The 13,805-nt window shown below is 47.3% G+C and overlaps 1 long non-coding RNA gene across 2 annotated transcripts in view; it reads left to right on the top strand.

The window, feature by feature from the left end:
• Positions 1-13,805, top strand: part of LOC140720303 (uncharacterized) — a 1,203,583-nt gene that overhangs the window by 506,177 nt on the left and 683,601 nt on the right. The window lies entirely within an intron of this gene.

Raw genomic sequence — 13,805 nt, 5'->3', positions numbered from 1 at the left:
CCAGACCTCTCTCAGGATGTTCCCAAAGTAAGGATACTGATCCAGAATCAGTTCCCTCAAGTTTATTCGACAATTAATGGTGTTTAAATCCCGGAATCTGAAACTGAAGACAAACTGGAATTGCTGATATATTTTCCCTGCGGCCCAGTCATAAACAATCTTTTGCACCATTGTTGTTTTCCCAATCCCAGGGATTCCGACCAATGCTGCAGAACTCCCAGATTTGGATTTAGTCTGGGAAAAGGTGCTCTGGAACAAGTGATCTATCCCGATTTTTTCCAGCTCTCCACTGAGATGCTTCTGTCTCCACTCCTCGTGGACTCTGCCTCTTGCCAGTAGCTCATGTTCCACCAGACTCCGATGTTGAACAGTAGAAATGACCGTGAGCTCAGCGTATCGATCAACCAGCTGGAAAACCTTCACCTTCTCCCTCATCAGGATCGTGTTCACTCTCAGTGTTTCAGTCTGTGCCCGCAGAGTCTCCTTGTGTATCTGTTGAACGTCTTTCATGGGAACAGAGAACAGAGTCAAAAAGTTCAGTAGCTCAACTGACAAAGAATATTATAACTGCATTTCAAGATTCAGCGTTTGAGATTACATGAATTAATTCAATGCATCCATGGATATTAGGACATAAAGTAAAATGCTGTTAACAGACATCGGAACTAACAGCGATGTATGTCTTAGAAAAGATACAATACTGATATTGTGATACTAGTTACATGTGAAGGCGAACATTCCCCTGATATCCTATTGCAATCCTGACTGCACATCCAACACAACATTTCACACTATTTAACGCATTGTTTGCATCATTATCAGACGATGTAAATGTTCATCTGCTGTGGAAATATGGAGAGCAGGACACTGTGCATTTTGGTAAGTGTCCACTGCTCTTGCATCAAAACAGGAGCAGAATATGCGGGAAATACTCCGGTCGGGCAGCCTCTGTGGAGAGAGTCACAGTGATGTTTCGTAATGATAACCCAACGTAATGAGAAGAAAGAAGGCTGGTAGTTTTCAATTTCAGTGATGGAGGAGGGGTGGAAAAGTGGAGATGAATCACCATGAATGGGAGAGACCAGAAGCGTCTCAGTGATGGACGTCGTATTTGTCAGAGAGCTTAGTGAAGTGTTGGCAACTGGTGACGATCACTCTGTGAGGCGCTGTATTGTTGACAACAATAAATCGGTAAATTGCCATATTATTGGCACATGCACCGAGGTACAATAGACAACCTTTCTGCATGAGATGCAAATACATCATTTCATCATATCGGTGCAATGAGGCCGTACAAGGAAAAAGAGAACAGAATAGCTCAGGGAAACAGTGTTTCAGTTGCTGAGAAAATGCAGAGCAGGCAGACAATAAGGTACAAGGCCAAAGGGTCATTGGCAGGTCAGATTTTAATTGAACTACGCTCCTAAACTGCAGAGATCCTCACCTAAAACTACTGTACTGTGCAAATGTATGAGGTACAGACAAACACACACATATATATATATATATATATATATATATATATATATATATATAAACTGCATAGACTCGGATATTTACTACTAATGTGTAAAGGATGCAGACTGAAGCTGTCACTTTTAAACACCAATGCAAAGCCTTTATATTGAACCTTCATTTTGTCTTTTATTTCCTAGTTTGCACTTTATCCCATGGTAATGCACTATGAACTACATCATCAGGGGAAGGATTGCTTTATTAATAGGTTATGATTTATTTTTTCTAAGCTCAAACTGGTTTTTCCTGAGGCGCAGGCAAGCCAAACACACTCATCTCTCAATTGATAGGAAATTCCGGACTACTCTAGTGGTGTTTAACATTGTTGCTTTCTGTGGATTTACTTAAATATTTCATTGTAGAACTAATTGTTTAATGTTATTATGTATTGACTTTGGGATGATACCAGTTGCAGATATTACTATTGGGACAGCGTGCTGCACAGTCTTTCAGTTTATTTTGCTAATTCAGCAGATTTCTGGTGTTTTTCAGCAATTGATTTCTGTATGTCACGTGTGTTTGGAATGGTTATGTCTATTCTGTAAGTAAGTTCTTCTTGACTTTTTATCCTGGATACATTGTCCTCTCTGTAATGATGGATCAGCCATAGTGTAATTTGCAGGACTTTGATTCTAAAACTGAATCAGGTTTGTATTTATAGTAAGGTACTGTGTCTTTTAAGAATGTGCACTGTGAAGCAATATTTTGATGAATGATGCTTTCCACTGTAATTAATCAATGCTGCAGGATCTTGTAATGTGTTGGATTGTATCTCTTGCCTTTGTCTGAATTTATCATCTTCAATTTGTTGGTCTTTTGTTTTTGTATTTTAGATGTTTTCGTGCTAACCAACTGTTCCCATGTTGCCATAAGAAATCCTTCTGTTTCTGGGATGCAACCTTCAATTAAGAGCCAGCCGTTCTTGTCAAAATCTAGTCTGCTCAAATCGTGGCGATATCTTCCATGGAAGGACATGCTCTTCCATTCGTTATCTTTTTAGAACCATAGAACCATAGAACATTACAGCACCAAACAGGCCTTTTGGCCATTCTTGGCTGTGCCAAACCATTTTTCTGCCTAGTCCCACTGACCTGAACCTGGACTATATTCCTCCATATACGTCTCATCCATGTATCTGTCCAAGTTTTTCTTAAATGTTAAAAGTGAGCCCGCATTTACCACTTCATCTGGCAGCTCATTCCACACTCCCACCACTCTCTGCGTGAAGAAGCACCTTCCCCAATGTTCCCTTTAAACTTTTCCTCCTTCACCCTTAACCCATGTCCTCTGTTTATTTTTCCTCCCCTAGCCTCAGTGGAAAAAGCCTGCTTGCATTCACTCATCTATACCCATCATAATTTTATACACCTCTAACAAATTTACCCTCATTCTCCTACGCTCCAGGGAATAAATTCCTAAACTAGTCAACTATTCTCTGTAGCTCAGTTTCTCAAGTCCCAGCAACATCCTGGTAAACCTTCTCTGCACTTTTTCAACCTTATTAATATCCTTCCTGTAATTAGATGATCAACACTGCACACAATACTCCAATTTCGGTCTCACCAATGTCTTATACAACCTCACCATTACATTCCAACTCTTATACTCAATACTTTGATTTATAAAGGGCAATGTACCAAAAGCTCTCTTTACTACTCTTGTCTAGATGTGACACCACTTTTAGGGAATTTTGTATCCGTATTCCTAGATCCCTCTGTTCTACTGGACTCCTCAGTGTTGAACCGCCCCTCTCTTTCGCCTCAGACCCTGATACTCTTAACATTTATCAGTCTGGCCAAGAGCTTAAATCATCATCCAAACACCACTTCACTCACTTCGATACGGTCTGGGGGCGTAGACTCCGGTATCGTCCTGTACCCGACTTTTCAATTTCAACCCGGCCCCCAGTGCCTTCCAAAAAATCTGGTTCTGTCACTTCAATACTCCGGGAAACTGTACCCAACATTTCCAACTCGGCCTGGTGCACAAGTCAATCGGACTTCGGGATTCTCCTGGCTCTCGGCCTCAGCCCTGCCGCATCAAATTTCCTCCAAGTCCAAAGGAAAGTTATAGGCTATTGCTTAACATCAGTGCGTTCGAGTGCACATAATGTGTTCCTAAAACTTTTCATTCAGTCCCTCTTTTCTTCTTGGTAAGTTTTCCAGATCGGTAACAGGCCAACATATTGCGCCAAAAGAATATTAATATAGGTATACCGAAAGCGTTTATCACTTTGCTGCATTTTGACGATTGCATCGCAGATTTTCTTAAGCATTGAAGTAAATTCCAATTAAACATTTCCCTTTATTGCAGAATGAGGTATTTTCATTGTTTGTTGATATCGACAATACTTATATATTTCATATTCATCCATCGGTTGCATTGTATTCTGCTGATGGCACAGGGGAAAAAGTGGTTCATTGTGTGAATGTCCTCAAGCTCCAGTACCTCCTCCCCAACTGTAGCAATAAGAATTGGGCATGGCATGAGTGATGCGGTTCCTAACTGATGGATGTGCCTCTTTGGAGCATCAGGCTTTGAAGATGTAAAAAGACCCTGATGGTAGTTATATACGGACCCCCAAACAGTAAAAGGATGTGATCGACAAGTTACAACGGGAGATAGAAAATGCATGCCAAAAGGACAATGTTACAATTGTCATGGGGGATTTCAATTTGCAGGTAGGATTGGTAGTCAGGATGTTGTGGGATTCCAAGAGGGGGGATCTCTTGAATGCCTGTGGTTGAGACCACTAGTGGATCAGCTATTTTGGATTGCATATTGTGCAATAGACTGGAATTGATTAGAGAGCATTAGGTAAAAAACCCTATCGGGGTAAGTGACTATAATATGATGGCATTCACCCTGAAATTTGAGAAGGAGAAGTGCAATATTACAGTGGAGTAAAGGAAATTATAGAGGCATGAGATAGGAGGTGTGCAGAATTGATTGGAAAATAACACTGGCAGGAATGACGGCAGAGCAGCAATGGCTGGAATTTCTGGAAGCAATTCAGAAGGCACATGATATATCCGTCCCATGGAGGAAGAAGTGTTCCAAAAACAAGAAGACACAACCGTGGCTAACAAAAGAAGTCAATCCCAAAGAGAGCGAGCATAACGTTACAAAAAACAGTGGGAAATTAGAGGAAGCTTTTAAATATCAATAAATATCAACTAAAAATCATGAAGTTAAAGATGGAATATGACAGTAAGCTAGACAATTATATAAAAAGTCGATTCCAGAAGTTTCTTCAGATGCATAAAAGAGAAGAAAGAATGGATATTGGACCGCTGGAAAATGAGGCTGAAGATGTACTAATGTGGAACAAGCAAATGGTGAACGATCTGAAAAAGTATTTTGCATCAATCTTCATGTGGAAGACATCAGCAGTATGGTGGAAGTTCCAGGTATTGACGGGTCATGAGTATCTGAAGTTACCATTACTAGAGAGAAGGTTCTTTGGAAGATGAACGATCTGAAGGTAGACAATGTTGGGATCAGGTAGGATGCTCAGAGATCTTGACACCTTTTTGAGGACAGGTGTGTGCCCCCTCATCTTAATCTTTGTGAAGTCCAATATCAATTCCCTTGTCCTACTGACATTGTGCTCAAGATTTTTGCTACAACACCACTCAACAAGCTGAAATGTTTCGCTCCTCTACGCACTTCCATCACCATCTGAAACTCTGACAATAATAGTTGTGTCTTCAGCAACGTTAGAGATAGCACTAGAGCTGTGTCTAGCCACACAATTATGGATGCAGAGAGAAAAGAACAGTGGGATAAGCACTCATCATTAAGTTGCGCCAGTCTTGATTATCAGCCAAGTGGAGATATTATTTCCATTCCGCACAGACAGTGGTCTTCTGGTGAGGAACTTAACGATTCATTTGCAGTGATAGGTTCGGCAGCCCAGGTTCTGGAGCTTTTTGATCATACCTGTTCAAACGATCGTGTTATGTCTGACGTAAGTATTATTATCCTCCAGGTGATCCATGGCCACGGAAAGAGCCAATGAAATCGCATCCGCTGTAGACAAATAGTGGTGATATGCAAATTACATTGGGTCTATGTCCTAGCTGAGGCAGGGGTTGATTCAAGCCATAGTCAACCTCTCAAAGTCCTTCATTGTGGAACTGAGTGCTGCTGGACAATAGTCATTAAGGCATCTCACCCTGTTCTTCTTGGGAATTGGTATGACTTCTCCCTATTAAAGCAGGTGGGAACTTACAATCGGAGCAATGAGAAGTTGAAAATACCATTGAATACACACGACAGTTAGTTGACACAGAATTTCAGAGCCCTACCAGGTACGGCATCGGGGCTGCTCCCTTGCAAGCACTTAACGTATTGAAAGACCTTCCGAAATCGGCTTCCGAGTCAGAGATCCCAGGGTCAGTGGATGCTGCAGAGACTCTCATTGCAGTAGTTGTATTCCCCCTTTCAATGCGTGCATAAAAGGTGTTAATCCCCACTTGGAGCGAAACATCTCCGCAATTCATTGTATGTTTGCGCTTTGTGGGAAGTAATGGCCTGCAAGCACTGCCAGAGCTGACGTGCATCCAACTACGCCTCCAACCTCAATCAGAATGGTCATTTTGCTCTTGAGATAATCCTCCATATGTCATATCTGGCCTTCTTGCACAGTCCTGGATCACCAGACTTTAATGCACCGATATTGTCCTTCCTCAGACGATTACAAATCTCTTGGTTCATCTACAGTTTTTTATTCAGCTATGTGTAATATATTCTGGTAGGCATAGACACATCCACACAGGTTTTTAGAGTCAGTGATAACTGGGGAGTATTCATTCAGATTTGAATAAAAACGCTGAACAGTCTGGTCTATGGACTCAAAGTTGTTTTGTAAGTGCTCCTGTGTCTTCTGTATCTACACCTTATTGGGCTCCGCTACTGTTGCTGTGGTCTTCAATATCTATCCATAGATCAGACTTTCTAAATTGCAGGTGCAGGATGGCACAGTAAGTGAGATGATTGTAGCATCACAGTGGTGCTACGTGTTACTCCTCTGGTTCCACAAGTGATATGTTGTTAATAACTATTTAGAGACTGTTTCACGCTGGCTCGGTTAAAATTCCCCAAGACAACGGGGAAAACATCAGGGTGTGCTGTTTATTGATGCCTGTCGCCCCGCTCAATAGAGACTGTTGGACTCGGGCCTGTGGTGGGCTATACCCCGCCACCAAGATGATGGCTGAAAACTCCCATGAGAGATAAAGTGGAGTATAGTTGTTCCCGAGATCTTCCATGTTCAGAGAGCAGGACTGGAACAGAACTGCCATGTCTGTACACCACCAGCAGTGGATAATGAAGCATGCTCCTACTCCTCTGCCTTTGAAATATTCATCAGTCCCATCTTGATAGTAAATGTGATGTCAGCGATCTGTAAAACTGCATCTAGAGTGACGGGGATATCCAGGTCTCCCTAAAGCAGAAGAACACAACAATCCGGAATATCCCGCTGAACAACAATCATCCTCTGCAAACTTCGATTATATTTTCCAGAAACGGTATATCTGTCAGCAAAATAGCTTCCAAGTAAGAAACCTCTTCTCCGTAAATGAACTTTTAATCCAGCACAGCTTCTGCTTTCTGCTTTCCGTAAAGGGGAAGCGCTCTGGCGACTGGAGACTACCATCCAACATTCGTCGGCATTGATTAGCAATAGTGTAGCAATAGAGATTTTAACCGCCTTAAAACGATGTTGTTTGCTGCATGATTTAAGATAGATAGATAGATAGATAGATAGATAGATAGATAGATAGATACTTTATTCATCCCCATGGGGAAATTCAACTTTTTTCCAATGTCCCATACACTTGTTGTAGCAAAACTAATTACATACAATACTTAACTCAGTAAAAAAAAATATGATATGCATCTAAATCACCATCTCAAAAAGCATTAATAATAGCTTTAAAAAGTTCTTAAGTCCTGGCGGTAGAATTGTAAAGCCTCATGGCATTGGGGAGTATTGACCTCTTCATCCTGTCTGAGGAGCATTGTATCGATAGTAACCTGTCGCTGTTTAGTTGTTTAGTTGTGGATTCCAGCTCTAGCAGTCTAACATGGGAATGTTTGATGATTTCCATCAGGGCTGCTTGCATGAGTGGCCTTCTTAATGCTACTACAAAATCTGTTGTATGTTCTGCACTTATCAAGTCCAAAGGTGATGTTTCTATCTTTTGAAAATAGCTCTACTATTTGAATTAATTGTTTAGTTTTATGGATGGAGAGTATGTAACACTTACCCAAAAGGCTGGTATATATCTAGGGGAAAAGGAGAACCAGCCACTCACCCGTACACGCAGGTGCTGTGAGAATCGAGTTTATGCCTCACGCCCGCCAACAGTATCAAACCCACAACAAATACCGGTATGAAATACACTTTAAAGAGTTTACTAAAATTAAAAGAGTATTAGGCAATACAATATATATATATATACAAGGAACAAAACAAAAGGCGCAAACTTATCAAGTTCAGTCAGTTTAGTGCACTGAACTGAATCGGTAGCCATTTCCGGGCGAGGGACCCGTCCCCGCTCTTCAGCAGCGGGCTCTTCCCTTTCTCTGCACCCTCGCAGAGTCCTTGTACTGGGCGTAACCTCCCACTCTGGCTCCGTATCCACCTGCACCGCTTGACCCAGTGGCAGCAGGTGATTCCGATGGAGTACCTTGATAGGCCCTTTCCAATCCTTAGGTTTCTCCCGGTAAACTGGCAGGTTCGGCATCTGGCTCTCTATTACATAGGGGCTGGCCGCCCATCGATCGGCGAGCTTATGCTTACCAGGGAGTCCCAAACTCCGTAAAAGGGCCCGGTCGCCCGGCAATAATTGAACAAACTTCACCTTTCGATCATACCGCATCTTATTCCTGTGATTTTGTTTGGTAGCCGTCGCCTCGGCCACTCGTACGCCCGCTGTAACTCCCTCTTCATGTCGGACACATACTTTAGATGGGACTTCCCGGGTAATTCACCCACTTCACCCCCAAAACACAAGTCAATGGACAACCTTGCTTCCCGCCCGAACATCAGATAATAGGGCGAATATCCTGTAGCATCATTGCGAGTACAATTGTAACAGTGAACCAATTGTCCACTATGACGACTCCACCTGCTTTTCTGCCCAATCTCCAGCGTCCCAAGCATATCCAACAGCGTCCTGTTGAACCTCTCTGGCTGAGGATCTCCCTGTGGGTGATAAGGGGTAGTCCTGGATTTCTCAACCCCAAGCATAGTCAGTAATTCATGGATAAGGCGGCTCTCAAAGTCCCGCCCCTGATCACTATGGATTCGCCTGGGAAGGCCGTAATGAACAAAATACTTCTCCCATAACACCTTCGCCACTGTCGTCGCCTTCTGATCCTTAGTGGGAAATGCCTGAGCATAGCGTGTGTAATGACCGGTGATGACTAAGACATTCGCGGTGTTGCTGGTGTCAGGCTCAATCGACAGAAAATCCATACATACCAGGTCCAGAGGTCCCGCACTCTGCAAGTGCGACAGTGGAGCCGCCAACGCGGGCAGGGTCTTCCTCCGGATGCAACGACTGCATCCCCTACAGTATTCTTCGACTTCCCCCCTCATCCGGGGCCAGTAGAACCGGTCTTTGAGTAATCCATAGGTCTTTTCCACCCCCAAGTGTCCAGAATCATCATGTAGGGCCTGGAGTACAGCCTGCCGATACTCCTCCGGCAGGACCAGTTGCCAACAGTGGGGTTGGTCCGGAGGCGCCGTTACCCGGTACAAGACTTGGTTCTTTAACTTCAACCGAGATCACTCCTTCAACAACAGAGGCACGAATGGGTGTTTCGCCTTCTCAGCCAACGCCCCATCCCCCTTCTCGACCACTCTCCACACTGTGCCAATGCCCGGGTCATTCTGCCGAGCAGCTGCCACTTCCCCCGGACTCAGTTCCGGCAACTGTTTAGTCCGCAGTGCGGTCAGGTCACAGTAAGTTAGGGGTATGGCGTCGTCAAAAACCCCCAAATGGTTCACGGCTCGTTCCAGCCTCCCTCTTCCCTCGGCCTTCACGGTGGTAGCAAACTGACACATCGCCTTCACTCCAGGGGCAGGGACATTCTCCCACTCCTCGTCCCTCTCCTGTTCCCCCGGCTCCCGACGTGACAAAGCATCCGCATCAACATTCTTGCTTCCGGGGCGGTACCTCAGGCTGAAATCATATACCGACAAGGCCGCCAGCCACCGATGTCCAGTGGCATCCAGCTTCGCCGAAGTCAAAATATAAGTGAAAGGATTGTTATCCGTTCTCACCTCAAACTTGGCTCCGTATAGGTAATCACCCAGCTTGTCCACCACCGCCCTCTTCAGCGCCAGGAACTCCAACTTGTGAGTGGGATAGTTTCTCTCAGATGGCGACAAGCTTCGGCTGACAAAGGCTACCGGCCTCAATGCTTTGCCATGCTCCTGGTACAGAAAAGCCCCGAGACCATCTCGGCTGGCATCCGTGTGCAGCACATATGGCTTCTGGGGATCGGCAAAAGCCAACACCGGGGCCTGGGTCAGTGCCCTTTTCAATGATCGGAACGCCTCTTCACATTGATCGTCCCATCTCGAGCCAAAAGGTTCCGCCGGGTTCCAGTATCCTTCAGCGTCCTGCCTCTGGTCCCCCGTCCTTTACTTTCCCACCGGGGGATAGCCACACAACAGCTGAGTCAACGGGTGACACACTTTGGCGTATCCTTTCACAAATCGCCGGTAATACCCAAAGAACCCCAAAAATGAGCGCAGAGCGCCCACTTTCTGGGGTCTCGGCCAGGTGGTCACGGCCTCTATCTTGGTTGGATCAGTAGCCACTCCCTCTCGCGAAATGATATGGCCAACGTAGCTAACCGACGACTTGCAGAACTGGCATTTGTCCAGGGAAAGCTTCAACCCTTCTTCATTAAGCCGGCCCAACACCTTCAACAGCCTCTCCTCATGTTCCTCCAAAGTCGATCCAAACACTATCAAATCGTCCAGGTACACCAGCACCTCTAACAGATTCATATCCCCCACAGTTCTCTCCATGTGCCTCTGGAAGGTGGCTGGGGCTCCCGATATGCTTTGTGGCATTCGTTCAAACTGAAAGAACCCCAGCGGGCAGATAAAAGCGGTCTTATCTTTATCGTCCGCACTCATCGGAATCTGTAATACCCACTTCTTAAATCCAGCACACTGAACCACTTCGCACCGCTCAGGCAGGCCAACGCATCCTCGACTCTTGGGACAGTATATTGATCAGGGACAGTTCGCCGATTCAACGTCCTGTAGTCAACACACATGCGCACTCTCCCATTCTTCTTCCGTGCCACCACTATTGGGGATGCATAAGGACTTCGGGACTCAGCTATGATTCCGGCCTCCTCCAACTTGCACAAGTGCTGCCGCACGTCCTCAACATCTGCCGGAGCCAGCCGCCGGGATCTCTCTCGGAACGGGGTGTCCTCCGTCACCCGGATGGTGTGGCGAGTGCTTTTGGAGCAGCCAACATCAAACTCGCCCCGAGAAAAAAACAGCTTCCATCTTCAGCATCTTCTCCACTAGCCTGCGTTTCCACTCCGGCGACACAGGGGAATCCCCGAAGTTAAAGACTTCAGCGGTCAGCTCCCTTCTATGCTCCGATCCCTCCCCGTTAGGGGTCCTCACTGTTGCGCTAGACATTACCGTCACCGGGAACAGATGTGCCAGCGGCATTCCCCTCTTAAAGGTGATTTCTCTTGCCGTGGTGTTCCTGACACTTATAGCTATATGCCTCGCATGTACCACCCCTGGTCTCTGCACTTCGGGCCTCACCAGCGCCCCCGCCGGAAATCGTGTCTCCCCTTCAAGATCGTCCGGGGCCTCTACAAACAGAGCTTCGCCCGTCGGCACTCCTGGGAATCTGGGGGTCCCCATCACTAGTGCTACCTCCCCTGGTCGGATCACCTTGGGCCTCGCCTGCGTACACCACACCGTCCCTCTTTTACACTCTGGGTCCGGCCCTAGGGAGGCAACCCCTTCTTCGAACACTGCTCGAAACATTGGATGCACCGAGAGGGTCTCAAGAAAGTCTTCCCCCCCTTTCTCCTTACAAGCTCCCAGGAGCCGTCGCACAACGGGAGAGTTAGTCCCCACCAGGAGGGCCGCACCACCGGTTTCCACCGGGTCAGGACACACCAACACCAACGTCTCAATAGCCTCGGACACTCCCACATCGCCTTCCGAGAACTCCAATCTCACCGATAGGTACCCATCGTACGGGTAGTCACACTCGCTCACACCCCAAATCTGCAGGGCGTCAAATGGGGATACGGGCAAATGCTTTAGATATTGGTTGTAGAAAGGCCGGTACAATAAGGTCACATGCGATCCCGTATCAAGAACGGCTTTTGCGTAAACTCCCCTCTATCCGTAGACCCACACTGGCACGGGGTCCTACCAGCCCATCCGGAATTGAGGCGTGGGCACCCGGTGGTCCCCTGGCTGAACTCTGGGAACGTGTTCCTCCAGAGGCTCTAGTCCGTTCCCTCACTGAGCCTCTCCTAAGTTTCCCGACATCTCTCCCTTCTTAGTCGCAGGGGGGCTTGTCCTCCGCGGAACTCCTTTTCTCTCATAATCCCACCTAAAGTGTCCCTCCTCTCCACAGCTACAGCACACCCTCGGCCGCCTACAGTCCCGCCTGAAATGCCCCTCTTTCCCACAGTTAAAGCACACGCTGCCTGCCGCCCCTCCTCTCCCAGGACGGCTCCCGCTCCCAACCCACTGCACGGGTCGCACCTGAGAGTGGGTACCTCCCCTGTCCCTCCCCTCCAGAGGGGGTTCCCTACTCCCCGGGGGGTTGTCATTCCTCCACCCAGCCACCACTTCCTGTATCGCTGAGGATCGCTCCCGTAGGCCCGCGCCCCTTTTCCGCCCCAACGCTCTCTCTTCCTCCCGCACCTCTCTAATCAGTTGCCCGAACGATGGAGGGGGGCCTTTCCTATAAGCCTGCCGGATAGTCCACGCCACCTTGTCCTCCTCCAGAGAGCCACTAAATATCTGACTCATCCTCACGCTAGCCACGTCAGGCGCCTTCACTACCCCCCGGCGCCGCAGCCCCGAGAGCATCCCCTCCATCCTAAATATGTACTCGGAGAGCTTTTCCCCTCTCCGTTGTTCCAGGTGTTGGAACTCTGCTAAAAGCAGCCAGGGTTCCCCTGACAACCCAAACGCTCCCTCCAAAACTTCTATACATTCCTCCACTGAGGCCCCAGGCTTCTCAGCTTTCAACTCCCAGACTGTTTTGGCTGCTAAACCCCTCAAACTTCCCACTAATCGCTGCCTCTTCTCCTCCTCCGAGCCTGGCCACTCCTCTAACATCAAGGACGTATGCTCGATCCAGGTCTCATAGTCCACCTCCCCGTCCGGAGTAGGCTTGGCTCCGGAGAACACCCCCGGCCTCTCGGCCACTCCCACTAGGGAGTTAAGTGCGGCTGCCAGCTCCGAGGCTTCCACCCTACCTGGGGGGCGGGGCCTAGTCACGACTCCCTCCTCCCTCCTCCCTTTACTAGTGCCGGCCGCCTCTCTGGGGTCCACCTCTAGCTCTCGCTCCTCCTCCGATGTCTCCTCAGCCTCATCCTCGGAGAGAGTGTGGAGTCCCGACAGCCCCTCCTCCCCCGGAACACTGACCGTCGCCGGCAGTTCCAACGTCCTGACGTCAGCACTCGTACGAACCAACACCCAGCTAGACTCCCTCTTTACCACACCGTCTAGCTACCAATTCTACCTGCCCAATACCCTTCACCAAACTTAACCCCCGCACTAACGCGTCTCCCGAAACTCGAAAATCCACTCCGCTCACTACGCATGCATACTGTACCGGTACACCTTCAAATTCGCACCAGCTAACAATCTTATCTCTGTCCATCTCCGCTCTGCTGCCTGCGCGATTCCACAGCCCCTGACAATCCAATCCGGGACGAGCACCCCACAAATGTAACACTTACCCAAAAGGCTGGTATATGTCCAGGGGAAAAGGAGATCCAGCCACACACCAACCCACCTCCCGTACACGCAGGTGCTGTGAGAATCGAGTTTATGCCTCGCGCCGCTCACCGTATCAACTTCAGACCAGATACCGTTATGAAATACACTTTAAAGAGTTTGCTAACATTAACTAAAGAAGTATTAGGCAATATACAAGGAAAGAAAAAAACAAAAGGCGCCAACTTATCAAAGTTCAGTTAGTGTAGTGCACATCGTAGGAGCTCAATCAACGAACCATCCGACTGCCACGTCGTCGCAC

The sequence above is a fragment of the Hemitrygon akajei genome, unplaced genomic scaffold, assembly GCF_048418815.1.
Source record: "Hemitrygon akajei unplaced genomic scaffold, sHemAka1.3 Scf000041, whole genome shotgun sequence".
NCBI classification, from domain to species: domain Eukaryota; kingdom Metazoa; phylum Chordata; class Chondrichthyes; order Myliobatiformes; family Dasyatidae; genus Hemitrygon; species Hemitrygon akajei.
The sequence above is the reverse complement of the archived record's forward strand: the minus strand, read 5'-3'. Positions and strand labels throughout refer to the sequence as shown.